General features: G+C 34.3%; 1 pseudogene; it reads right to left on the bottom strand.

Annotated features, from left to right (window-relative positions):
• Nucleotides 1–369: 369 nt before the first annotated feature.
• On the bottom strand, nucleotides 370–4,052 carry LOC131517093 (aprataxin-like; annotated as a pseudogene).
• Between the last annotated feature and the right edge of the window lie 5,214 nt (nucleotides 4,053–9,266).

A 9,266-nucleotide genomic window follows, 5' to 3' on the forward strand; every position in this document is an offset into this window, starting at 1 on the left:
TCTCCATGCAATTTTATTCCTCAAATTTCAACACATTGGAACAGCTTTATATTTCAGCTGTGTTTATCAGAAAGACATTTCTTGTCATATGAAAGACATAAATTCTCCTGCATTCTTTCTGTCTAGAAGGAAATTATGATATCATCAGTACAAAGAACCAATTTGCTCCTGATGGTTATCAAAGTTCAGAGGTCACTACATTAAATTATTATATATGCTTTGAATTTAAATATTCCTGTGGAAAATCCATACATACATGTTGAAAACAATTTCACTAAAATGAAAATAGTGTTATACTGGATTCCAAAAAGATATTAAAAAGAAAGCATTAGCCAAATCTATTATGGCATACCAATCATCTTTGGCCAGTTACACTTCTTTTACAGTCTTTACTATATTGGCTATGGTATAAACAATGAGGAGAACCACCTTGTTATATCCTCCAATAGCTATTCTCATATCCCGTAAATGAATTGGATGTAATGTTCCTACTTTGATCATTTCCTTCATAAGAACAATGTTCTTGTACTTTTAGAATTCTACACTGCTTAATTTTATTACAGAAAAGTGCTTAGGCAATACAAAGATTCCCATCCAGCATGTCCAATTAAAACTAGATAGCGTCCCTTTTGCACATAATATCAATTCCAAGTTCACATTCAAGTAAGGGCAACAGAACCTTGGAATATATTCTCCAGTCACATTTTCAAATCTATAGCTGTAGATTTGAAATCTATAGCTCCACCTCTATGTGACATGTAGGTTTTACATATGGCCCCATAAGAGCATTCTCTTCTTCTCCTGTGGGATCACTGCCCACTAGTAATTACCAGAAATTTACACTACTTCCAGACCATCTCATCCATGTAACTGTGAAAGGCCTTGGATCCCCTGCTAGGATATGCAGGATCAGATCATAACCTTTCTTCAATCATTGTACATTTTATTTCTTTATCTAAGAGAGTAAATTTGCCACCATGTTCACATATTTTCTATTCTAAATTACAACCCTTTTAACAGGATTTAAATTCTTAAAACCTTTACTCTATAGAGTTAACTTGATGGATCACTTAAGGAGTATGAGTGTGTCATTTGGGGGACCATGTGTGGGATACTATGGACTGAATGCTTGTATCATCCCAAAATTCATATGCTGAAACCCTAATTCCCAGTTTTACAGCTGGGTCTTTGGAAGGTAATAGGTCATAAGAGTAGAGTCCTCATGATGGGATTAGTGCCCTAATAAGACAGATGCTCTTGCTTCTTCTCTCTCTCCCCATGTGATAATAAAACAAGGCAGCTGTCTATAAATCAGGAAGAAAGCCCTTACCAGGAACCTTGATCTTGAACTTTCTAGGCTCCCAAAATATGAGAAATATATGTCTGTTTTCTAAGCTACTCAGTCTATGGTAATGTGTTATAGCCACCAGAACTGACGGCTACAGGTGGAAGAAACCTCTCTCTTATGTCCTGAATCTGATAATGTGCTTTCTATTGGCAATACAATTAATTTTCCCTTTTTAGTTTTCAATAACTTTTTAACATCTTCACTGTCTGAATAGTAAATATTCCTATCATACACACTCCTTTCTTTCAGGCAGAATAACTAAACTAGCAAATGAGTTTCTGCCTCTTGAATATTTTCTTGACACTTATTAGCAGAGTTATCTACACAAGGATCCCAAAATTGGTGGAGAAGCAGGGAGCTTTATGACAGCATCTATCATGGTCTGTGTTAACAACCTTAGTTTAGACGTGTATCCTTAAGATCATACAGCCAATCTGGGGGTACCAGCAACTGTGATACTTCTACTTCTTCAGAAAATGGATTCTAGTTGCTAGATATGGGGAAGGACAGTTTCCCCTCTTGGGTAAGTGTGGAAACCCACTGTGACAGATTAGTTTTCATATCACCCATAATGGCCTGCTCACAAAAGCTTGCAGCCACTTAGGATTAGTCCACAACCCAAATAATCCCTTTAAATCAGCATTATCTAGTATTAGTGATGTGACCCACCCTCCCCAAACTGGTTTGTTCTGAGAATTCATGCTGGCAAGGATTAGTCTTCCACCGTTTTCTTCACAAAATGGCCTTTAACAGAATACCCTCTGGATTCCACAGCCTGCAGGAAATCAGTGGTTATAAGTGATTTACTTTCCAGTAAATATGTGGGTTAAAGTGGCCACTGAAGCAGTGGAAGACTTTCAGCAACCAGAAAATATGATCTTAATTCATTATCTGTTAATATTCTTGTTTATTCTCCTTTAAAGGTCCAGTTTTCACCAAACCTGATGTTAACTGTTCTGCTTCACATTCTCATTCTATTCACTTAGTTAATTCCTTTAGGTCTAAATCTATTTCCTTTAAATCGCATGGTAAGATTTGTTATTCATATTCTGTCTCCAGGCTTTTGCCAATCAATACCAAGGATAAAGAAAGCATCATCCCTCCATTAAATAATCCTAGTACTTTTGCTCCCCTTCCACTCTTAAAACATGTACCATAGCCCTAAAGATGTATGGGTTTGAAAAGCAAGGTAGAATTGTCAAAGCTGACTTACACAAATCATAGGGCTCACTTCCACTGGTCTATTTGACTATTCTTACAGAAATATAGCACTGATTATATTGCTGTAATTTTACAATAAGTTTTGATATACTGTGGATCCTGTACTCTCATATTCTTCTTCAAGTTTAGGCTGGCTAATTTTGGTCTCATGTATTCATATAAATTGGTTTGTAAATTTCCAATAAATTACATTTGCATTTGACATAAGACTGTACTGAATCTATAGATCAATTTGGGGTGAAGAGACATTTTTACAATATTGAGTTTTCCCATTGAAGAAGGTATTTCCTTTCTTTAAATTGTAAAAAAATAAAATAAAATAAATTGAAGCATGAAAGATACTAGCGTATATTTTCCCTTTCATGCAATGTTGTTCTCTAGGTTATACTTGCCTACCTTATTGAAGCATGCATGCACAGCCTTTACTGCTATCAATATCTTACACCTGAATGTTACATTTATCATTAATGTTATTATGTCATTAATGTCAATGTTATTAATAAAACAACATTGACACATTTTTATCATCCAAAATCCATAGTATTCATCGGGGCTCTCTCTAAGCCTTGCTATGAGTTTGCACAAATGTACAATTACATGTACTGACCGTTAAAGTATCAAACATAATAGTTTCAGTGCACTAAAAATCCTCTGTGCTGCCTATTCCTCCCTCCCCAACCTCTGGCAATCTCTGATCTTCGTACTATCTCCAGTTACTACTTTCACAGAATGTCATCTAGTTATAATTATACAGTAGCCTTTCAAATTGGTTTATTTCACTTAGTAATATGCGTTTAAGATTCCTCTATGCCTTTTCATGGCTTGAGAGTTCATTTCCTTTTAGCACTAATACTATTCTGTTGTCTGGAGGTGCCACAGTTTATTTTTCCGTTCCTTAATGAAGGACATCTTGGTGCTCTCTAAAATTAAAACATAAAAATAAAGTTCCAAGCCTTGGCTCCAGTGACCCAATCATTCCTTTTTGGCAGATGTTCCTTTCCCCTTCTTTGGGGTTATAAGGCATTGGCTAGGGTCATGCCCAGGTTCCAGTCCTATGCAGTACTCAGCTTCCTGGGCAGCATCAATTTCTATAGAATCATTGTTGCCTGACCTTTTTCTCTTCTTGTGTGTTTCCAGGCCAGGGCTCTCTGCCTCTTCCTCAAATGCTACAAAATATCAATAAAGTTCCTTCACCATGTGGAGAACCTAGCAGCCTGAAACTTCATCTCTTGGCCCTTCCCAAATATGACTGAGTCCGTGCTCGTGGGATTGACCCCTACCTGCTTTACCTTGACATATCCTTTGTTACACTCTGCTTTCAACTGTACTTGCTATATTTCTTGTCAATAATCTTGGTCTCTGGGCCATGCCCAACCATGACTGCTTCCAAATGTGGAACTTTGATTCACCAGTTCTTGTTATCCTGTCTCACCAACCCACACACCTGCACCATTACACTCCAGTTGGGGGAAACAGACAACCTCACGTTTTCCCTAGTTGTCTTTTTTCTTAATATCCGTATCAAGTTGGGTATTAGGTAATGTTGACCTCATGATAGAAATTGAGAAGTATTCCTTTGTCTTCAATTTGTTGCAACAGTTTGTGTGAAAAGTCACGTTACTTTTTTCTTAAATGTTAGGTAGACTTTCCCAATAAAGCAAATTTACCCTGGAATTTTTAATTGTAGGAAAGTTTTTAATTACAAATTAGTAGTTACTCATTATGAAGCTATTAGTGCTGTTTCTTCCAGAATGTTGAAATTTTGTGTCAAAGAATTTGTCCATTTATCTTTGTCTATTTTATCAATGGCAAAATTACTAGCATAAAATTCCTTCCAGTATGCCCTTCTTATCCTTTCAATATCATTAGAATTAACAATGTCACCTGCTTCATTCCTGATATTGGTATTCTGATCAGATACTGTAGACTGATTAATTTTATTGATAATTTCAATTTCAAAGAGTCTACTTTTGGGTTTGTTAAGTATCTCATTGTTTTTTGTTTGTTTGTTTTTAGTTTCCTGGATTGTTTATTTCCATTTTAATTATTTTCTTTGATTACTTTAGGTTTAACTTTATTTCACTTTCTAGTTTCTTAATTTGGAAGTTGAGGTAATTGATTTTAGACCTTTCTTCTTTTCTAATATATAGCATTTAATGCCTTAGGTTTTCCTCTAAGTACTGCTTTAGCTGTATTTCAAAATTCATGATCTAGTGTACTTGCATTTTCATTTAGTTTACATTTTGATTTACTTTTGTTCATGCCCCCATCATTCTTCATTGACTTCTTTACTCCTCACTGACTTTAAACAGATTTTTACAAATGTTTTTGTCCATCTTTTCCAATTGACCTCAACAAGGTTTAGCTCAAATTATTTAGCCCACCGCATTATAATAAGGGATCCTCCTTGCTACTCTTTTCTTATTGTTTCTCAGCCCACCCAATTGCTTTAAATATTTGCTTTTACCTCCAAAATGTGTTACCCTAGTGTTTAATTTTTACCTGTATCCAATTGCCTATTTAATATATTGTTAGATTTTTAAAATGTGTCATAAATGAAACATACTTCATTGCAATAAAGCCAATACATGACAAACCCACAGCTAAATTTAAAGCTTTTCCTCTAAAATCGATAACAAAGCAAGGATGCCCAATCTCACCATTTCTATTCAATGAAGTACTGGAAGTCCTAGCCAAAGTAATTAGGCAAGAAAAAGAAAAAGCATTCAAATTGAAAGGAAATTTAACAAATAAAATTGTCCCTGTTTGTAGATGACATGATCTTATATACGGAAAACCTTAAAGATTCCACTAAAAACTGTTAGGACAAATAAACACATTTAGTAAAGTTGCAGGATACAAAATAAACATACAAAAATCAGTTGTGTTTCTATACACTAAAAATGAACTATTTGAATAAGAAATTAGGAAGACGATCCCATTTATAGTAGCACCAGAAAGAATAAAATGCTTAGGAAGAAACTTAACTAAGAAGGTGAAAGACTTGTATACCAAACAGTACAAAACACTGATCAAAGCAATTAAACTAAACAAACACATGGAAAGACATCTTGTTTGTATGGATTGGACAAGTTAATATTGTTAAAATGTCCATACCACTCAAAGCAATCTATAGATTCAGTGAAAATCCCTATTAAAAATACCAATGGTATTTTTTTTCAAAAATAGAAAAAAATAATTCTATAATTAATTCAAGTGGAACCACAGAAGATCATAAATAACTATCAATCCTGACAAAGAAAAACAAAGCTGGAGACATCACACTTTCTCATTTCAAAATATACTAGAAAACTACAGTAATCAAAACAGTACAATACTGCTATAAAAACAGATACATGGAGGAACGGAATGGAGTGGAGTGGAGTGGAGTGGAGTGGAGTGGAGTGGAATGGAATGGAATGGAATGGAGTGAAATGGAATGGAATGGAGTGAAATGGAATGGAATGGAATGGAACAGAATAGAGAACCCAGAAATAAATCCATGCATACGTGGTGAACTTATCTTTGACAAGGGTGCAACAAATACAAATTAGGAAAGGATACCTTCTTCAATAAATGTTGCTGGAAAAATTAGCTTTCCACATGCAAAAGAATGAAACTGGACCCCTATTTTATACCATTCACAAAAAAAACCTCAGCAGGCCCCTGAATGGCTCAATTGGTTAAGCATGGACTCTTGATTTTGGCTCAGATCATGATCTCATAGTTCATGGGTTCAAGCCCTGCACCATCACTGCAGAGCCTGCTTGGGTTTCTCTCTCTCTCTCTCTCTCTCTCTCTCTCTCTCTCTCTCTCTCTCTTCTCTCTCTCTCTCTGGCCCTCCCCTGCTCACTCACGCTCTCTCTCACAAAAAAACAAACAAACAAAAAAAACCTCAAAATGGATTATAGACTAATATATGACTTGAAAACTATAAAATTCCAAAAATAAAATGTAACGGAAAAGCTTCATAGAGAAGCTTTAGTCCTGCCAATGATTTTATGAATACGACACCAAAAGCACAGGCAACAAAAGCAAAATTAGACAAGTGAGACCATATTAAATTAAAAAAAAATAATTTTTATTCATTTTGAGACAGAGCATGAGTGGGTAGGGGCAGAGATAGATGGAGACACAGAATCCAAAGCAGGGTCCAGGTTCTGAGCAGTCAGCACAGAGCCTGATGCAGGACTCAAACTCATGGACCATGAGATCATGACCTGAGTTGAAGTCAGATGCTTAACCAACTGAGCCACCCAGGAGCCCCATGAACTACATTAAATATAAAGGCCTTTTCACAGCAAAACAAAATGAAAATGAAACCTGCAGAATTTCTAAAGAAAAAATTTTCAAACCATATATCACATTTAAAATATATTAAAAATTTCGTACTTTTAAAAAAAATTCCAATTTTAAAAATGGGCAGAGGAGCTAAATAGACATTCTTCAGAGAAGACATCCAAAGATCCCACAGGTACATGAAAGCATGTTCAACATCACTAATCATCAGAAAAATGTAAATCAAAACTACAGTGAAATATCACCTAACACCTGTTAAAACGACTATCATTGAGAACATATTCGGTAAAAGTATTCACTTCTGGCTGTCTCTATCTAAATTGTCCATTAGGACTCCAATGACAATATGTTGAAAACTTAAGTAATTATATCCCTTACTCTCATCTCCCAAACTATAAACAGAACAGATAAAATCATTTCATTCTCCTTCACTTCATATTTTTATGAATGTCATCCAAACAATAAACCTTGCCATCTGAAACCATTCTATCGCCATTTGAATATAACCAGTTATCCCTAAATACTGTTTTCCTACCTCAAAAATATTTTACATTTTCCTGCTCAAGTTTACTTCTTCAGCATCTTTTCATAATTATATTATTGTTATAGCTTTCTCACTTATTTCTTATGCCAATCCTTTTCTTGTTTCTAGTCTATTTTCCACACTACTGCAAGATAAATCTGTCCAAGAAATAAAACATTTTATTGCTCCTAGTAATTTCTCCTCCTCTCTAATTCAATGTCTTTATGGTGTCCAAATATTCAAGTGTAAAAGAAAAATTCAGTCAGCATCATCTGCCTAACTTCTGTTTTCAGTGAATAAAACCTGGACTGCTTTCTGTAGTATTGCATAGGTGTGACTTATTTAATCATCCTTTTAACACATTTAGTGAATGCAGATTAAAATTCAGGAATTGTGCCAGCCAGGTGATGCAAGATGAATAGGATGCTATCTCTACCTTAGTCTGCACAAATGAGAGACCCCGAAATGCAAATAGAAAAATCTCAACACAAAATAATTGCCATTTCTGGATATGAACATAATTTTATGGAAACACAAGATATTGAAAACAAGCAAAAATCTCTGCATTTACAAGTAGGATACGGTTCACAAAGGTTTGAACTAATTCTGGAAGAATGACTATGAGTATATGTGAAGAAATGGGAGTCAGTCTTTTGGGGCAGATGGAAATGATATTTGTCAAAGTACAACTCAAAAAATTGAACATGGCAGAGGAGTAATGAAATTTCAATATTCTAGGGACCTGAGGCATGTAATAAGGAAATATGGTGAGACAGAATCTTAGAAGGTAGAAAAAAGGCCGAGGGGGTCAATCATTTCCATCTCAGTGATATTTTTCTGCATGTATTTCACAAGTAGATAACATTGCAATTTTGACTACAGGTAATAAATATGAGAAATAATATTAAGAAAATAAGAGTTTGCCTTTGACATGCAAATATTTCAAATTATTTGTGAACCTGAATATATTATTTTTTACAGAAAATCTAAATAAATGTGTCTGGTAGGTCAAATTATAGGAGATTAAAATTTTTAATGAAGACAGGGTATTATTTAAACTCTTGAAAAACATTTAAATAAAATCACTGCTTCTAAAATTATAAGTTTAATATAAATTTGAAATATAAAAACAAAACTCTAGATATTTAAAGGTGATGCTTTGAATTGAAAAGAATATTATTAAATGCTAAATTCAGAAAACATGAAATTTGGTATAGTAGTTAGCATTATTAGCCTAGCTCAAGAACTTTTCTTTAGCATTAGTTATTTATTTATGTTTTGCATAATGTCTTAACTCTGCCCTTTCCTTGGGAAGTACCCTTTCTGTTGCAAAGAGTTTAGGTTTATTGTTGTTTTCCTACCTGATAACTAAACTCCATCTCTTTATGAATGAAATACTCCTCATGCTCCCTGTCACTCTTCACTATGCTTCATCAAGATAACTGCAAAATCCTTTTCATTTCCTTGAAACAATGTTTATTTCATCTTTTCCACTCAGTTCAACTGAAATTTCAGTACTTAATACATTCTGTCACATCTTTTTAATGTTCCAAATCAGGGGAAAAAAATAAACAACATTATCTCACACCTATAGAAATGAGGGAAGGTTTTTTTCCCCAGTATGATTAAAAAATAAAATATGGAATCTCTGAAAGCCAAAAGAACCTAAAGTTCTCATCCCTTGTGAGAGATGTCATTTTTATCTCCTAAAAGAAATTATCAAGAAACTGTCTTTTAAGTGAACATTAAAGAGTTTTCCATAATCCAGTACATGTACCACAGGAGTCATCTCAGAAGACTCGCCATAGTTAATAAATGGTCATTTTTTTACCTCAATAGTTTTGAATTTGTGTTAATATGTACTAGAAAATTTTA

This window comes from Neofelis nebulosa, chromosome 1 (genome assembly GCF_028018385.1).
Source record: "Neofelis nebulosa isolate mNeoNeb1 chromosome 1, mNeoNeb1.pri, whole genome shotgun sequence".
Classification (NCBI taxonomy): domain Eukaryota; kingdom Metazoa; phylum Chordata; class Mammalia; order Carnivora; family Felidae; genus Neofelis; species Neofelis nebulosa.